Source organism: Strigops habroptila, chromosome 2, assembly GCF_004027225.2.
Source record: "Strigops habroptila isolate Jane chromosome 2, bStrHab1.2.pri, whole genome shotgun sequence".
Classification (NCBI taxonomy): Eukaryota; Metazoa; Chordata; class Aves; order Psittaciformes; family Psittacidae; genus Strigops; species Strigops habroptila.
In genome coordinates this window covers 38,625,475-38,643,139 of record NC_044278.2, presented here as the reverse complement: position 1 = coordinate 38,643,139, position 17,665 = coordinate 38,625,475, and the positions used below count along the sequence as shown (strand labels likewise).

Sequence of the window (17,665 nt, the reverse complement as noted above, 5' to 3'; positions counted from 1 at the left end):
GTAAATACACATTGCTAATTTAATAATAAATATGAAAAGTATGACACAAAGTAAAGGAAAAAAATGTCTTACAACTAAACTAATAGGATTCTTTCACATACATCTGTTTTCAACAGGGCTCTTGCATAAGAGAGATTGGTGCCTATCTTATTTCAAGTACTTTTCCTATGGTAAGGAATGTGCATCCTTTACTCTCTTTTAAAATTATACTATTGATATAGTTTGTGAGAAACTGCTGCAGATCCAATAATTTATAATTTGTGCGCATACCGTTAATTCAAACAATTAAGCCAAAACTAAATACTAATGAAGCTAAAACACAAACTGGACTTGGTAGTTAAGGTGCAATTCAGAAGAAAAATAGGAAAAATATTTTGGCACCATCACCCCCTGCCAATCCACAAAAAAACACAACAAAAAACCCCAAACACCCAGAAAGAGAGATCAAGTTTAAGAACATAGTAAGCACTCTTTCGTGTGGCAGAAACAAACTTGGAGTTACACAGTGAAAAATAAGTCTCAGGCATATTCTAGTGAGGATCCAAGAAGCATATCTATGTTAATAAGGCATACTTGGAATCGTACTGGATCTGGGCCTCATTACTGTAAGTAGCTAAAACACCATTCATGTTTTGTACATAGCATTGGCAAAAGACAAAAGGAAATAGTTGGGGTTTTCCCCCAGGTATCAATGGTAAAAGCTGATTTACCGTTTCTAAAATACAAGTCAAATTTCTGATCTGATTCTTTAATGCATTAATTTTTTAGAAATACAGAAATACAATTTTGTATAGTTTAGTCACTGTGCAATATGTGCACCTACAAATTCTGATGTATTTTTGTACACATGAAAGCTATTGAGAACCACAATAAAAAACAGCGATTATTTTGTGCAGTGTCAAGTAGATTCACATGTCCAGATTATTTCTAATTTGTGAAGTTTCACAGATGCTTTGATTGATTTGAGAGGAAGCATCTGTATTTTAATTTGCTAGAATTGACATCATGCTGACCTACATTGCACATCATCCACCTTCACCACAGAGCAATGCAGAAATGGGAATTCATATTACATGAAAAACATTTGCTTTCCTGTCAGCAGTGTTGTTGTGGTACTCACTGCAACACTCATTAGAGCTAACTGGAAATTTAATGAAAACCAATTTTTTTTTTCCAGAAAGTATCAGTTCCTTCAGAAGGGTTCTTAAACAGAGAACAGATTTAAGCAGTTTCCAGTGCTAGACTTATTTTTACCTCAATCAATAAATATTTGTGTACAGCACAAACTTTAGAGCTATTGGCTATTCTGGCATGACTCTCTCCATTTTTCTCTGACTGCTCATCTGAGGCAAGAGCTCTTTTCAGTCCCTTCATTTTTTGGTAAGGTCTTGTTTCTGATTCATGGAACAAACAAATCCAAAACACCAAAAATTTTCTAGAGCAATGGGAATTCTTGTTTTCTAGCCAGTTTTCACACCTTGCACAACCCATTCCAACTAAGCTGATTTCTAGTTTCACATGCTGCCACTTGACTACCTAAATATCTGCCTAAAATATCTTAAAACAGTACTGAATAGATTCACATATGATTTACTCACCCTGCTCAACCTCTTGAATTATCTGTTTAACTAATAGTACTCAGCAAATCTATTTCCTGCCTTGCATTTAGTATGAGAAATAGTTTTGATAATACATTTTAAATAACGGCAGGAACAATGATGTGACATTATGCAAGTCATGTCATGCACAGTATTCCTGAAGTTGGCTATTACTTACTCTATACATCACAAAATTAAAATTAAAAATATGACTAAATCAGAGATACTTTATTTTGATCCCTAATCTTTCAGAACAAAAGCCATTTTTTGCAGAGAGGAAGCACAAGACCTATGCGCTTCCAAGGGAACATTTTAACATTCTTTAGAAAGTTGAATTCATCAATAGGACCTTCTGTAACACTATGAAAGAGCTGTGCCCATAATATTACTGAATCACTGTGGGAATAGGAGCACAATGACATTCTGATAATAGAATATAATTACATTATTTTGTATCATAAGGGAAAAATAGAACTAGCCTTTGTAACTGCCTGTGTGTCTGCCTTTCTTCCTTTTTGCAGAATTTAAGCTATTCATAAAGTTTAGGTTGAAATACATCTAGGACAGTCAATTTTATTTTTTTTTTTAAGATTTCAGAAAGAAAATAAAGACACAGCACGGTAGCATCCCCAGCAGGACATATTAATTACAGATGTATTACAAGTAAATCTTAAAACAAAAGTTACCATTGATTTTTCAGGGTCTTCCATTAATCAGCCACTAAAAATACTTTAAGACACCCTATACTACTGCCACATATATAATCCTTAACCTGAAGAAGGCTGCTATTTTTCTGGCAACAGGGTAATTAAGTCTTCTTTCTCAAATAGATTGAATGTCCTCACCAGATCGACACTGCACTAAGTCTTCAGAAAAAAAGGGCTCAAAGATGCATCAAATAAATTCATTTTGTCTTTGAAAAGTGTCTGTTAAGATGAAGTATGAAGTTTTGAAAACAATGAAAAAAAAGCATGGCTAGTCAATGACTTGCCAAAATAAATGCCTAGTCTTTTATTATAAATTCTTGTGGAAAATAACCTTGTTTAAAACTTTTTAGGTTGCAACCTATAGCCAATGCCTTTTACCTACAGAGGAATGAATGTTCAGAAGAATCTCCTGTGCCATTTGTATGCATGCTGATTTGTTACTCCCCCTATATTACAAATTTATCCAAACCCAAATTTTTAAAAATGCCCAAAGCAGCTGCATGCTGGATTCTTGGTTTACGTAGTTTTTCTTCTTAAAAACCACACTGATGAAAGAGATGGGGAAAATGAGAAAGACTATGGGACAGAGGAAGGACTGCAGAAAGCAAATTGATCAGTGCAGTACTGGTTTTCCCACCCGTAGTTTGACTGGCAGAAATACAAAACTAGAGATAATTGTATGATCTTAATCAGTATATAAGCTATCTATAACATTAGTCAAGTGGATAAGTAATTATCACCTTTCCCCTACTTGCTTATTTCAGTGAGATGAACAATTAATGGAGGGATTTGGGGGATTGGAGACATGAAAAGGACAATGAGAAAAAATATACAGAATAAAGAAAAACTGTAAAACTGAAATTAAAAAAAAAAAAAAAGGACAGAAATTACTTTGTATAAGTAAGACTAACAAAGCCTTAACCTAGAAATTTCTTAGAAAAACCTAACCTAGAAATTTCTTAGAATCTTCATGACTAGAAAGATTCAAATGATTTAAGTATATGGCAGTTTTACATATTATTTTAACCTACTGTCTTCATTTTAAACAAAGGTCAAACCACAGACAATTTTCTTGGTTTCACTGATATGCTGTTGGCTGCAACTGCTGATCTTTACACAAGATAAGGGGACCTGAAGGAAATCCAAGGGATTTATCTTAAAAGAAAACCACCAAAAAATGTGATACAGAAGGGAAGATAAGATTCCTGTTTTACCATGGATGAAATTAAACCTCCAACTTAAAGAAGGACTGAGGAAAGGAATTCACAAAATACATTTGTAAGGAAAAAAAAAAACCCCTACACTACCATGGTCAACTTCACAAACCTTAGTCTTAGAATTACAGGGTAACATAAAATTAACATCTTAGAAAAACATGGGAATTTAATATTCCCCCAGGTTTTACAGTAGAGTGAAGCATACTTTGAGTATTCCATGTGCTAACTCAGCTGCATATTCATATGTACATGCATGTACATATTCAAGAATACTGTCGGTATTAATTAGACTGAAATAATATCTAAAGCATATTTGCCATTTTCCAAATTCAGACAGCAACTGGAACAATCTTATGCCAAAGAACGTTACCTAAAAACAGAAGAGCAGATGGAAAAGAAAGAAAAATCAGGCAATAAACTGAACATATGAATTGATAGATTAATGTAGTTGTAAATTTCTTGGTGTGAATACATTCAGAAATCTTAAAACATCAAGCTCCTAATCTCACTACTGTCTACTTTCATTGTCATTCCTATTTTCTTCTTTCACAAAAGTCTATAATAGACATAGTTCTCTCTATGTAAATTAATAAATTTTATCAAACAAATAAATTATTTAATCAGCTTATTCATCAGATAGATTATGGAAGAAGTTAATATTGTGGGAAGTATTACATGAACAGCCAGTATTCCATGAAAAGCTCTCTATTCAGAGCTACATAGAAGCCAGTAATTGTGACAGCAGTACAGAGACCACCACCAAATAATTGAAAAATGTCTTGACTAGAGAAGGCACAAAGCATCTGTTCATTAACATTGCCTCTCCAAATATTATGAGTCAAAGCTCCAAAAATTCTGATTAGCATAAAACTGTTAGTAGATATTATGTTTTAAAATAAATCAGCATAGGCAAATCCTATAATAAGGGAAAATAGACTGAAGGGAAAGGAAATGGGAAGGGAAGGAGTTGGTAAAGAAGGCAAAAGGAAAGGAGCGGAAGAGGATTAAGAACAAGTCGTAACTTAAATTGTCTCTCACGAGCACAAACGGTAGAAATGTACTTCAATTTCTTGCGAATGTACTTCCATTTCATAAACCATGAGATTTATAAACACTCAAATTTTCAAGCACTGGGTCCACAATAACAACTCCAGCAACATACATGATAACAGCAATCTGAGGATCTATAACATGCATATAATTTTATTCTGTTTTATAAAAATTCCATGGTATTTTTCCCTTTTTTTTTTTTTTTTCAGAAAAATTACAAAGGGTAAAAAACTTGGATGAAGAAGAAATCTCTGACTTTCCATTTTCCTTTGCAGATAAGCATGCACTTCTCATTTGAGGGCAGACTAGACTGTAAGAAGATTATTACAGTAAGACGAGTTAGATGTTATTTCTCATGCATTTTACAGTATTATTGGCTTATTATTACCAGTTCATTTGGGAAATCTAGCAAACAAATATCACAGATGGAAAGAGAATAAATTAAAAGAGAAAAGGCATTGTAAAGACAGATTATTCAAGGTTAGGCATGATGCTAGACAGAAGAATCAAGGTCATATTAGCGTAAATAGGAAAAATCAGCTTACAATAAAACTAGCGGACACAAAAATCCTTCAGACTCCTGGGACAGACAAATAACTGAGACCTTAGCTTGGGAGAAGACTTGTGCTTCCAGGAAGGGCAGGAAAGCCAGACCACAATGTCTGGAAGGGAGCTGTAGTGCAGTCCAGCTGTGCCCCAAAGTGTGACAGGAACAAAGAACCAGAGGTATCCTGCAGTTTGGCCAGGACCTCAGGTTGCTGAATGATTATTAGAAAAATGAAAAGACAAGTACAATCCAGAAAGGCAGAAGGACATAAGTCACAAGTCTTTACGTAAGTTTTTAAAGTAAGTGTCTCATGTTCAGTTTGCAAATCTGTAAATTTTGCTAAATAGACATCAGTAAGAGAGAACAAAAAACTTGGTTTACAGATGTTACCCTTAGTGAGACTTTAAAGAATCAGCCTTTTCTTGCAGTCAAAATATTTGATGCCTCACTCTGTGAAACAATAAAGAAAAGCCATTGAGCTAATCTTAACAGATCTTTTAAGTCAGTTTTAATAAAAGAGGGATTATTAATACTTGCTCTTGCTCTGCTAAATATATTAAAGGTTGAATTTCTCTCCCTAACATCCTTGTTTACAGTTTGTTCAGTTCTGCAGGGATGCTCCATGAAAGCGACTGACATTTTCTTTCATTGATGCTGGATTACTATTACAGCAGCAAAAGATATTGTCCCAACCATGAGGGAAGAAAGACACACCAGGCATAGTTTAATTAGGCCATTACTGACTCACAGGAAGCAGTGAGCAATAACTTGAGCCATACAAGCCACCCTTTCTTTCTTCATTCTTTTCTCCTTTTAGAACACGAGGCATCCATTCTGTTGCAGGTGAAACTCTATGCTGGCCAGCTGGAAGTCAAACACTGCACAAGTGGTTTGCCTCTCTACTGTGAGAACTCCAACCTGTTTCCCAGCCTTTGTGATAGACACCCTTTTTTTTGCAGTCTAACTTCAGCTTTCAAGGAATTAACGCAGAGGACTAACTGATGAATGTTTAAAACCCTTCTTTAAAGATGCCACACTCTTCTCATAGGCAACAAACCAAATATTACCCTGCATTTCAACAAGTTAGCTATTATGATGCCTCCAGCAGGCCCAGACCACCCACCTCTGCCCTTAAAGACTGATCTAGGGGCAGGTCTTGCCAATTGTCTGAAGGCAGTTCATGTTTATGGGACAGGCCACATACTCCCAGAGCAGAAGCCAGTTTCATAGCTGGACCCTGATATTCAGGTAATGACACTAGACCCTCCTGGCACTTCTACTCGGTTCTTGTAAAAGGGTATTCTCCCCTCAGCACAAGGAGTCACTCTACTTTTCTAGTGTCATTACAGAGAAGGATACTCACACCCCCTTAAGTTTCTGAAAAATAACTTATTTCCATTTTAAAATAAATTAAAAAATCTCACTTCTAGGGCCATACACATACAGAACAGAAGTACAGATGTACTGACAAACACAATTATGTTAGTATAGCCATCACTGCTCTTATCTCTCAGCAATTTGTCTCCAAATGAAATGTAAAACAAAGAATAAGCAAATAAATTTGTCATAGTTAACTCATACCTCGTCTTTGGTTTACCCTCATCTAGTGCTTACCCAATGACAGAGGTGCAGAAAGTTCTGATGTCAAAAAAGTAAAAGAGCTAATCAAAGAGTGAAGAGCAGTCTCACCATGGTCTCCAATTATTTTATAGGCTCTACAGATAATCTTTATTATCACCTTTGCATACTTTATCATACTCTTCTGAAGCTAGTACATAAGGCTTTCTGGGACCCAATATGCAAAAATATGTTCTTTGTAAAGTCTTCCAATTTACCTTTCCTTTGTTGAAGTCTACTGTAAGATTAATTATGTGATAATTAAAATACTGGAGGTTTCATCATGCATAACAGAACTTCCTAAAGTTATGTTGAAATGCTCCCTGTCCTTGGGATCACTGAAATTGATAAAGCTGAACTATTTTCTTAGCTCTGAAAGCAAAGGGAATCCATTATTTGTTAGACACATGACATTTTAAAAGTCAAAGCCAAAATAGTTATTATCTATCCTATTTTCATATAAAATTTCCTTATGAGGTTTATTCAATACAACTTGAATTCACTTTAATTAAACCTTCTATCTTCTCTATTAATGCCATTTGAAAATGAGATTTTGAAATTAATCACATCACTAACCAGGTTATTTTTTTCAAGATTCAGTGTATCATATTTCTTGTAAGAATGAAACTAGATTAAGAACAGATACTAATTGTAATAGAACGATAGTATTAAAACCCTAACATCTGTTTAGAACAACAAAATAAAACCTTGGATACTGATACAGTATCCAAGTAGAGCAGGAAAAATACAATTATATCAAGAGTAGTTTTTTAATGGCACTACATTATATATTTCAAAAAGATATATAATCCATAATATCAACTGCTAAAATTAAAAGATATAATTTCAGTAACTTTAAAGTGATTTTTCAAAATGATGCCTATTCCCATAGAAGAAAATATCTTACAAACAATTGATATTGCTCACTGTGTGCAGATCATAAACATTCAAATCAAAGCATGAATAATTTTATAGGTAAAAATTGATGGGGCAGTTCTAAGCTGACAGAGGTGGTATAGCCATCTCTGGATGCCTACACCTGCATATGGCAGGTTTTAATGTAATCAGATATCTGTTAACAAAGAAATAAACAAAACATTATTATTTCATATATGGTGCATACGTTTCATATGTAAGTATACATATCCCCTTTAAATCTGAAACAAATCAGGTTATTACCTCTGTGACAGGATCAAATGACTTAATAATAAAACCATTCAACAGCTCAATTTGTGCATTAAAAACCACTTTTCTTAAGTTCCCCATTTTCCCATCAAAAGAAACCCCATACAATTAAAAAAATGATTAACAAGTTCTAAAAAATATTAAGCTGATGCTCACTAAATGCAGCTATGCTAATTTGCCCAGTAATTATTATACAAAGTTTCTATTTGGTAAGCAGTGGATGTACAATGTTGCCAACAATACAAAGCAAAAAACGCAAAATAAATCTAGCAACTATCTTTTTTTGCCAGTTTAGTCTAGCCAGCTAATGTCACTGAAGCATTTCTTATTGCAGTATATTGGTTTTTAAGGTCATTAAAGACTGGATGACTGGCAATGGGATCAAAAGAAACCTTCTGGAAGTGGATATGAACACGCACTCCGCAAGTTCCTGCAAGGTTTGAAGAATGAGTCATGAATTCAGAATCAAGGACAGGGGCACTTCTTTTGATAGTGTAGCTAGTTTCATGCGATCTAGTAACTGACTGCAATGACGTTCTTTTTTGCAAGTATGCATATAATTTTGCTTCCCATAATTTCTTCTTTTCTTCAAAGAAACATACAAGGCACAAAAATATCATGAACTAATAGACGATTTAATTTAGAGTGTTATCTCAGATGTAATTTTCAACAAAAGTTGTAATGTTAGTTATATTTACATGTTTCAGGATACTTGTGTTTTATAAATTATAATGTATATCTAATTTTGAGTTTATACTGGGCAGAGTTTTATAACAGCAATTTGAAACAACGGGAGCTGCAAAAATGCAAATGCAGGGTTTTTGAAAGGAAGAGCCTGCCCACTTTCCAATGAAGAAGCACAAACTAGCAGATGCCACATGCAACAATTCTGGCTAAAATTCTCATTTAAGGGAGCACTGGTTCCACAGCAGACTGTTTCCATGAACATTTGTTATTCAAGTAATTTATTTTTCCAGATGTGGTTATTAGAAAACAGGATAAAAAAGGGAATGTCTTCAGTCTTGATTTAAATCACAAACATTAGAGCAAACTTTTGAATGTCAGAGAAAGATTCAATGACATTTTCGTCTTTTGGCTTACCGATGTTCTGAATCTTAAAGAACAATTTAATATTTACACAATAAGGTACAGAATACTGCATGTGCTGTGTTTCCTCACAGATAATGATTTCCTTTGAGTGAGTTTGGATTCTCCCTTTATTGGTGGACGTCTTTAGCAATACATTTTGCATCAGTTTAGAGCTTAAATCCTGGCTGCAAAGAAAATCTGAAGGGTATAAATGATAAGCCAAATTTCAAACATATTACTTTGGAAGCCTTTCATACATAGTACACAGTGTCATCTTTGAAAGCAAATAGACAAACCTCTACTACTGCTTTTACTTGTAAGAGATAAATAGTCAAGCTTCTGAATAGGGGCAACTGCAATCAAACAAAACAAAATCACAGTCATTTCCATTAATAAGAAAATGTAAAAGGGCAAACTCCCTAATTATGAAGTGTTGCTATTACTTGTATTATGAATCACATGTAAACAAGAGACTTTTCTAGATCAGTTCTCTGACCAAGCAAACGTGATACGTAATTTGGATAAAAGCTTTAGAACAAAACTCAGTTTGACTCTACACAATGGCTCATACATGGCAGCTCCATTACTCTGTTTGCAACGTGGTGACACTGCTCACTGCAACTGATTTTTACTTCCCTTGGGAAGTCAGCTTCCCTGAAGCACTGAAGAGTGGGCTAGTTTGCGATAAGCCACCAAGGTGGGGGGATCTTCTCAGTGAAGTTAGGTCTCCCCTTAGGGCCACAAACCCAGCTGAATTAGCTGAGAACTGGCTTTGTTAGCATTGACCACAGAGGGAATTCTGACTGTTAAAGCTAATGTTCTCACTTCTGCAGCCTAAACTTTGAGTTCTTACTGCTTCAGACACTTTTCTCATGTAAGAAAAATGTCTACAGTTATCAGGATCAACACAACAATATGACATATATCAGAAAAACTACCCTAACTCAGACAACTGGGTAGACCTAAGTCATTGCAGCAAGCTATCCAGTTTGCTCAGTTTGACTTCCTCTGTGGAGGAGGAGCAGAAGGAAAAAGTTCTTGCCTTTCTTGTCATGCTTCTCCCACTAACTCATATTTTTTTTTAATTTCATTAACACTTATTGATAAGGAAACACCTGATCACTATTTTAACAAAAAAGACAAAGGAATGCTAAAAGGGGAGTATCATACAAAAAAGAAATAAGTAATGAAATTATGTATTCAGTCTTCGCCAGTAAGCAGTCATCCTCAAGAACAAACACATTTTGGTAGCTGAATCAAAAGCAAACTCCTAGTGCATTTGAGGTAGCACTGCTTTCAAATGTATTTTTTTCAAACATAATTTTCATTGACTCAGCTGAACCTTTAGTACTGACATTAAAGTGGGTGACTCATCCTCCTTTCTAGAGTGTCACAAACATTTAGTTAAACTCAGTAAATTTTCTGGCACATGCACATAGGCACTCCTTTTCATCTCGCTACATGGAATAGTTAAATCAAGTATATATTTCCTTTCAATATTGCCAAAACTGTAGCAATGGTAAAATCCATGCAACCACATCTAAGCTGGCTGGTGATCATTTTCACTTGGTGAAAAGGAAAGGCTAGTACTTATTTATTCAGAATGGAGGTTACCTCATTAACTTAAGTGCCAGAGGGACTATGCTTGTTCTTACTCTCCTGCATCGAAGTCCAGCTGAGCAGGATTTACTGCATGTGTATTACAATCAAGGACTGTTCTGGGAGTTCCCCTATACCCACTGTACTTATTCCCAAGAAGCTTGTTTGCAGTAAGTGGGATATTAATTTAAATGTCAACCTTAAAAGAGCCAGTATACCCACACTGCTTGATGCCAGGTAGGAGTTTAAAATAGGTTCTTCCACTTTTTTCTCATCTGGAGAAGTTAAGCATAATTTTACAGACACTGAAAAATCTGCCTAGAGAAACTACATGGATAACTAAAAGGATACAATTTTCCAATACAGTCCATTGTTTGGCTTAAAAATTCTTCGCAAGATATATAGTTAATTATCTAAATGTGATTGTTTTTTATTAAAAAAAAAAACCCAAAACAAAACAACTTTTGCTTGAAAACACAATTTCTGCTTGAACTACTACTAAAATTCCCAATCAACAAGAATAACCAGTAACAGCTGAAGAAAGTCTGCAATCTGGCTACACAACCAGTGTCCCTAGCATTGATACTGTTTTGAGTCATGGAAGTCCTCAAACCTTAATTAGCCTGGGTACACAAAGAGGCACTTCTGTAGCATGTGCACTGTCTTTGGCTTGCCTGGGTGAGGTTTCCAATGGCTGAATCAGAAGAGCCTGCAGAGCCACACAGCACTTCTGCTAGCATTAATGCAACAGGGGACATTATGTCTGAATTGGCATGCTCTTTGCAGAATTACTGGGCCTTCTGGAAGGCTATGCAAATGTTAGCACACTATATGGATTGTGTATAGACATGATGTATGTACTATTGGGAGAAAGCAGGTTACACAATGCATGGATTTATATAGTTCATGAAGTTTAACTTCAACTGCTGTTATGCACGTTAATCAGATACTCAGTCTCCAATCCACATCAGCACTCATTAGAAAGTGTTATTTACTGTAGAGTGTAGGCTTGCTCAGGCAACTGCCTGACATTATTATTTGAATGCTGGAATTTAAATAGAAAAATGTCAAAAATGTATGAGTAATGCCAGTTTTGTTTGGTGTCACACAGTGTTAAATTAATCAGGACTATAATGCGCCTTTAGTCAGAGATACTTATATAATAAACTACTGTTTATTTTTGCTGTAGTTCATTACTGGTTCCCAAATTTGCTGTTATCTTCAAAGCTAGGAAACTTTTCATAAAAGTTACAGGAAATTTAGCTATTTTACTCCTACTGAATGACTTAAGCCACAAAGACAGGCACTGTGATCTGGGGACAAATGTCACCTTCAGATTTTCATTTTTCCTAGAATGGAAATTAATTTTGTGGATATTCTGAAATATTTACAGCAGTTTAAATAATTTTGTTGAGCAGTGTGGTATTTACTTCCACTTTAAAGCTCCTCTATATGGGGATAGACTTTTTAATAGGGCCTGTAGCAATAGGACAAGGGGTAATGGTTTTAAACTGAGAGAAGAAAGATTCAGACTAGATATAAGGAAGAAATTTTTTACAGTGAGAATGGTGAAAGACAGGAACAGGTTTCCAGTGAGATTATAGATTCCTCTTCCCTGGAAACATTTAAGGTGAGACAGGACACTGACCAACCTAGTTGAAAATGTCCCTGCTTATTGCAGGGGGGTGGATTACGTGAACTTTAAAGGTCCCTTCCAACCCAAACCATTCTGTAATTGTATAATTCTACACCACTGCAACAACCTGAACAAAGCCTCATTCTAGAGAGAGTTCTGCTATGAGAGTCCAAGATTAAACCATCAGAGGCTACACAGTCTGAAAATAATCTGAAATCCTACAAATACGCCTTTTTTTAACCACCAGATTGACAAATTGGAAAAATGGGGACAAAGCTCACTGAGTCTCAAACATCCTCACTTCACTGAACTTTCATATGCTGTAGTTCCAAATAAACTTAGTGAAAGCCTGAACATAAATATTTCATACTCAGTATTTTTTAGTTCTACTCAAAACAATATAAATTTATATAATAAAAGATCAGAATTAATTTATAGAATGCATAAAAATATCTTGAATGCCATAATTAAAAGAGAAAAATAAGATAGATAAAGAATGTTTCAGCAGAAACATGGTATTTCCTGTTTTAAAATCATGTTTATCTGCTTTTAATTAGCTCAAATGAATTTCAAATAAACTGAAAAGATATCAGTAATCAAGTATTCATTCTAAAATTTAAGAAGTTTTTTTGCTAATAGCTTGCTATTAATTCAAACAGCTTCTCTCTATGCTACACTCTTGGGTTCACTGACATTTTAGAAAAACTGCTTCACAAGAGCTTCAGTAAAAAGTAACTGATTTTGAATTGACTGCATTGACATTTAAAACATATACATTGAAATGCATGGGAACCAAACTTTACGCAATAACCTCAAGACCTCTTTAATGTCCACGTGGTTTCACATCCACACAGAAAGCATGCAAAGACTCATTTCACTGAAAGTGAAATAACTTAGCATTGTAAAAGAACAGAATTACTATTCAGTGACACATCATACAAATCTTGTGCCACAGGTTAAAACAGTAACTGTGTTTAAACTAGACTCTTGCAACTAAGGGACATGTCAGAAATGTGAAGGTCACATGTAACTCCTGCAAAAGTGACCATAAAATCCTGAGAAAAGTGAATAGGATGAATAAAAGAACTACAGAGCTGGTCTTGAGGAACACTAATTTAGTGTTGTGCAGGGATTCCTGGAGATATTCAAGACTTAAGGAGACAAGGAGCTAAGCAACCTGATCTAATTTGACCCTGTACTGAGTTCCAGAAGTCCCTTCTAACCACAACTATTCCATGACTGTATGATCTTCCTCTCTTTTTTGACAGAATTATTTTAAGTCAGTGCTGCATACTGCCTATAAAATAAATCAGGTTCCTAACTCCCACTTGGTGGGAACATATTATTTATAGCAAGACAGTTAAGGCATTATACAGCAAAGAATTTTTTAAGTAAAATTTTTATTAAAGTTCCAGTTTTACCTGAATAACTGTTACAAGCCTGGATCTTGGGGCTGGAATATTTCAGATTTACAATGACGGAAATAAGGCAAAGCTCTTCCTACACACTAAATGCCTAAATGACAGTCTACAAATAACCTTCATAATTTTATGCAGATAAATAATTGATATGGCCATACTCAAGTAAGTTAACAGAAAAAACCAATTATTCTAGGGCTATTCTCAAATAGCTAATTAAATAATTTATCGACAGCAAAAGAAAAAAAAATCTTATTTTGTTTTTTGGGTTTATGATAGTTTTCAAACATCACTAGTTAGCAAATAGGCAACCAATTGAAAACGAAGATTCACTGCCAGATCTCCTATAGCATACCATACTACCTCATTTTAACATTCTACAATTATTTTGCCTAATGGAGACAAAGTTTCTATATGTGATTTAAGAACATAGTCCTTATAAAAAAACATTAAAAAATCATAAGCTTAGCTTACTAAATATGAAACTGTGTAACAAGAAAATGACACCTTGGAATTTGAGTAATCCCAAATCTGTAATGGTAAACTCTCAGAAATTATAAATATGCACTTTTACATACATTTGAAAATCTTTTAACATCCAGTAAACTACTGTGCCAACCTCCTTCCTGGCAGCAGGATCTTAAATCTTGAGGTATTAAGTAGCTGAAAATTATAAACAGAGAAAACCCTGAGCTACCTATGCAATCTTTCCCATCCTGAAATTGCCTCAAATACGGTATATCAATATCTGTTCTAGTCAGTAATCATTCAGAGAGAAGGAGGTTATGAAAGAGGTTTGTTTCATTCACTGTATGAGTTCTAACAAATTAGTATTACCTATTATGATGCTTTGAAGAATATAATTATAAATTCCAACTGTTTGTGCCAATGTCTCTTGAAGAAAAACTTCCTCGCAGCTACTAATTGGCAATATCAAAGTGTTTCTGAAGAAAGCAAAATCACCACTTTTACATAAAAGCACTCTCATCCTCAGGAAACCACCCACATACCACAGTGCAAATCAATCAGTGGAAAAGAAATACATAGCCTGCCAGTATTTTAATTTCTGTATGAATGTATGAATGAGCCGACCAACATGCAACAACTAAACAAAAAACTGGAAGAAAAGAAGGAACCAAAGACAGCTTAAAGTGTTTGGAAAATTCTACAGTTGAAGAAGATGTCCTAGGGGCAGTGTTATACCTTTTTGACAGATCAATCAATCCACTAACTCTGTAAGGAGAGTTTACATACAGGTATGGTGCTACAACTTTATATTGTAGGTGTTTAATGGACTTTTATGAGTATTAACATTTGCTAGTATTCCTCTGGCATGTAAAGACTTCAGTCAACCGCTATAACCATATCTTATTATACTCAGAACATGTGCACAAGAAGTAATGATAGTTGTCCTGAAGAGCCCAAAATCTAATTTCAAATAGCATAAAAGTTTCCCACTGCCTTGCTTGCTTTGATGAAAGCATATATTCCTGAAGGTCTAGTATGTTCCTGTGAGCACTGAGAACTCTGCAAGTAAGAGGCATACTGTGATGATGATGATGTTTGCAAGCCAGATACATCAAGGATCCCATCTCAGTAACTGCAGGAAATCAGGATATTTTCTCTTTGATAAAAACTCACTCCAGTTTTAAGGCCCAAGCTTGTACAAAATATCTTTATACATAGAGACACTTTTAAAGTCAATCTGTAGCAATGCATTTACAGTATTTCATTGAGATTTAAAGACAACAATACAGTCTCCCCGATGTTCCTCTCCTATTTTGTGCAGAACCTCAAATAACATCTAAAAGTTTCAACCCTGCAAATCATGTTACACTTTACTCAATTTCCTATAGAGGAAAAGCTGTACCTGCCTTTAGAATCAGACACCTTGATGAATGTTATTTTACTTCTTGGTATGCAAAATAATATAATGTTTTTATACTAGTGGCAGTAGTAAGGGTTTATCATAAACTTCCATTTTGTCTCTACATTGCTTCTCTCTCACATATTCCACATCCCACAGCTACTTCATTATGCCCTAAAATGTAATAGAAGTTGGGTTCACTGAACAGACATATCAGATGTGGCTCACTTGCCTCCCTTTTTGTTTCAGCATTTTATTTAATGAATCTTTTTCTTGTTTCTTTGACTGAAAAGTGAGTGCATACTACTTTATGGGATACAAATGATTAATAGAGATAAAAACTACAGCCTGAAATGTTATTTTTTGTATATCCCCCCCGCCCCCCAATGGTTGGTAACTTCCTAGTAATATTACCAAGAGAGGACAGTATTTTCTCATTCATCAGTTTACTGTAAGTAGTGGCAAGCAATGATGGATTAAATAAAAATTAAAAATGCCCAAGAATTCCACAGCTGTTTCTTTACTTTAAATTCACATTTTTATGGTTAGACATTAAAATGCAGATAATACCTGTTTATGTCTTATACTACAGCATTAAGACCCACCAGAGTGTATTTTGGCAGAACGTAAGTCTACACCTCACATACACTGAAAGCCTTCCTGGGTCATCAACATCTGCAATGTGCATTAGAAGACTACTAAAACACATCCCAGACAGCCCTAATAGCACTAAAATATATCTAATTACAGGGAAAGTAGGTTAAACACACACAAAACTACACTTCTATAACTAGAGCCAATTCTCATATCACTTGAAAGCAGCACACTCTCTTTACACGTCAGCTTCATTTTATAAATGGCAAGTGAAACCAACTCCTCTCCCTAGCCACTGTTCTTCTGAAGATAACACCTGATTCACTCTCACAATTTTTACTTCATGATGGAACACGACTCTAATCTGTAAATTATATACCAAAGTTTTTATATGGCTGGGTGTCTTTCTATCATTTCTGTGTACCTGACCTGAAAGTCTAAAAGCTGTGTGTGTGGTTCCCCAGCAGAGGACTATCAGGATAAAATGGGAATGCAGCTAAACTGTAGAGTCCCCACCTGCTGCAGATTCAAACGTTTCAAAAGCCCCACACTAATGTCCTCTTCCACCAGATACCTGCTATAACCTGGTTCCTGGAGCCAGACTTGAGCTGCCTAAGCACTTCGGCAGCTCAATTCATAACCTGGCAGCCCTGTTTTAGACAGCAGAATACAGAAGGGAAAAATAAAAAAAGACCAGTGGATCTGCAGATAAAAGAAAAACATTTTGGAGTTACCATAAAAAGTAGCAAGGGTGAGAGAAGTGTGTTAATAAGCAAAATGGTTGCACGCTGTAGCATTTTAAAATCCTTGGAAATTGAGCATTGCAAGGGCTTTTAAAATGAAAAGAGTGTTTCTAAATCATTTCCTTCCAATATTTGTTGCAATTTTTGAGAAAAATTTTTTATTGTTCTGAATAGTGTTTCTTCCTCTGTTCTCAACCATGACAGCACTTTATGAAGCAAATATCTATTATACGAATACTCTGCTTCCCAGTAATTCAAAATGCTTCAAAATTTCTTCTCTGCAAAACTTGGAGGTAACCAGACCTTTAAATTCAGGCCTTAAAATACTCAGCAAACTAAAATGATTAATATCTTGACTAGGTGAGGGGAAGGCATTTTTCCTATTGTCTAGCTGAATGAAATACTGCTCATGAATCAAATACTACTCATGATGGTAACAAAATTTCTTAGAAAAATATCTTAAGAATATCCCTCAGCCCTCTCCTATACACTGCAGTAGTTGTAGTCTGTAAAGTGCAAAACATTTAGCTGAAGTATGGTGAAAACCTCTATTTTGAAGTCTTTTATTTCCTAGATCTCAATCTGGCCTGCTATGTTAGATTTCTTTTTATTTGGACATAGGAAAAGCTATTTGAAGGGTTTAAGCTTAGTTTTAATACAAATCCATGTGCCTCTGAGGTATTCCGAGTGGACTGTGTTAGTACTTAATGTTTTAAAGGTCCTTAATGAAGCAAATACTCTAGAAACTGCTTTTGCAAAACTATGTAGTGTGGATACAAGAACTCAGCTTCATTAATT

The 17,665-nt window shown here is 35.0% G+C and overlaps 1 protein-coding gene across 13 annotated transcripts in view; it reads right to left on the bottom strand.

Annotated features, from left to right (window-relative positions):
- Positions 1-17,665, bottom strand: part of DMD (dystrophin) — a 1,118,883-nt gene that overhangs the window by 859,001 nt on the left and 242,217 nt on the right. The gene's annotated exons all lie outside the window — the stretch shown is intronic.